This window comes from Pelmatolapia mariae, linkage group LG20, assembly GCF_036321145.2.
Source record: "Pelmatolapia mariae isolate MD_Pm_ZW linkage group LG20, Pm_UMD_F_2, whole genome shotgun sequence".
NCBI classification, from domain to species: Eukaryota; Metazoa; Chordata; class Actinopteri; order Cichliformes; family Cichlidae; genus Pelmatolapia; species Pelmatolapia mariae.
This window is the reverse complement of record NC_086244.1, coordinates 12,951,378-12,953,515: the sequence shown is the minus strand read 5'-3', so window position 1 is coordinate 12,953,515 and position 2,138 is coordinate 12,951,378. Positions and strand designations below refer to the sequence as shown.

General features: G+C 43.8%; 1 long non-coding RNA gene across 1 annotated transcript; it reads left to right on the top strand.

Moving 5' to 3' along the window:
- The first annotated feature begins 750 nt into the window (after positions 1 to 750).
- Positions 751 to 1,773, top strand: LOC134618119 (uncharacterized). Its single transcript, XR_010091794.1, has 2 exons — positions 751 to 932; positions 1,609 to 1,773. It is a non-coding gene; the product is annotated as an uncharacterized LOC134618119 (long non-coding RNA).
- The last annotated feature ends 365 nt before the right edge of the window (positions 1,774 to 2,138 follow it).

Genomic DNA, 2,138 nt, shown 5'->3' with positions numbered 1-2,138 from the left:
TCTGTACTGCTCAGGAGGTGGACTTTTAATGCTAAAAACACCAGAGAAGGTGAAAGGTTGCCTTGTAGCAACAGTTTTGCTAAACATTGCAATATCTACAGTGCTTGGAAGGTTATTTTTAAAATGTATTCCACTACAGATTACAGAATACATGCCCCAAGATGTATTTGTAACGTATTACGTTACGTTACTCAATGAGAGTAATGGATTTTGAATACTTTGGATTACTTAATATATTATCATGCTTTTTACAACTACATGAATGTACTATTGCTATGTTTTTTATTACTATTACTTAAGGATACTCGCCATACCAATACCAACTAGATGTTTAAATCTTAATATAAATGAGTAACGGTAGGGTGGACATTAGGTAAGGCTGCACTTTTTGCAGCGATCTCGTATAGAAAACTATTCCGCGCGTATATAAAACAGGTCCGCGGCTCCGAACCGTAGTGAAGGGACCTCTGGCTAATATGTTGGGTTCCGTGTCGAGCTCGTAGTCGAAAACTTTGCTAGCGAGAGACAGAGAGAGGTGTTGAAAGGCTGCTCCAACGGAACTTATTGTTTCGGAGGAAAACACGAACACAGCGTACAGTCGAGTCTTAATAGCTTACTTATAACTGGGCTCATCAGGCACTCTTTTTGGCTGCAGTGGTTATTATTATATTTACATGCTTCCAGCTCCCGTTTCTGGTCGGTGAAAACTCGTTCTTTTCCACTCTCCTTTTTCTCCCTCCCTCGCACTCACAGACACATAATGGGTATGGCAGTCCATTCTCCCTGCAGCACGGAATACAGTGTGTCCATCCTGCCCCGGGGCCTCCTCCCAGTGGGAGGTGGAACACCTCCCAGAAAGAACAAGAACGCGGATACAAGCGGCGGAAATGGGCTTCCTCCAAAAGGTGGCTGATATCTCCTTTAGAGATAGGGTGAGAAGGATAAGATTTGAGACACAAATAGTTGAAATTTAGTTCTTTACTCCCTAGAGTTGATGTATTCAACCATTTAAACAGTTCACATGATATGGCCGAAGAGGCCATGTGTGTGTGGACTCAAGTGCAGACACAGACGAAGGCAAAACTGACGTGGATACAGTGTTTTATTTACACTGACTTATTTGATAACAACAAACAGTAATTTTGAAGAAATTCAGAAAGCTATGAACTATGAACTGTGAGCTAGAAAATTATGAACTATGAGACAAAACTTTGTAACGTGAAACCTAAACTGTGAGCTATGGCTAGTGTCATAATCGGACTGTCCTCCCCGGACAACCTGCCTGTTATATGTGTTTCTCTCCCTTTTTCTCCCTGCTCGTCTGTGCGTTTGTTTATGGAAGTTCGTGCTTTCCGGAAAAGGATCGGCCAGGCGGCCTCCAACCCAGAAGCAACTCTGTGTTGAAGCTGGATCACTTGCACTTAATTTTTCTGCCAGCTACCTCTAAGCTTCCTTCAGCTTGGGTAGAAGTATTTAACGGTGTGGTCCGGCGACAGTCAGCGCTGGATTATTACTCTAAGCCGGTAGTGTCAATGAGCTCTGTGTTGCAGTAAGGTTGTCGGCTAGGAAGCCTACTCACCTGTCGTGTGTTGTTTTCACCTTTTCTAGGAGTCTCGGATGAAGTGGACAGTTGGGGAGCACGAACACAGTCACTGGATATCACGGATGGAGTCGCAGCAGGAATTGGGAGAAAAGCACTGTTTGGACTTTGCACTTTGCTTATTCTGTGGATTATTGGGCACTGTAAATAAACGCACTGTTTTGCAATGAGAAGAGTTTCGCATTCTGTGTTCTCTCATTCAGGAAACCGTGACAGAATAATCCAGCCAGCCATGGACTCAGCTGACTCTACCCAGCGTGAGCTCTCGCTCCAAGCTGAGAGACTGGAGCACCACAAGAAGATGCTGAGGCATGTTGCAAAGGAACAGGCTACTCGGATACAGGTTGTTTCAGACCTTAACCTGTTAAGCCCCACTCCCCCGCTTCCGGGGGTAAAAGGGAGGAGATCACATTTAATTGGTTATAACACAGGGTCAGAAATATAAGTACCAACATGTGTGGTATCCACAGAAACCTCAGAATCTCAGCTAAAATCTCATATAAACCATTTCTACAACCACCAAACACAATGAAAACAA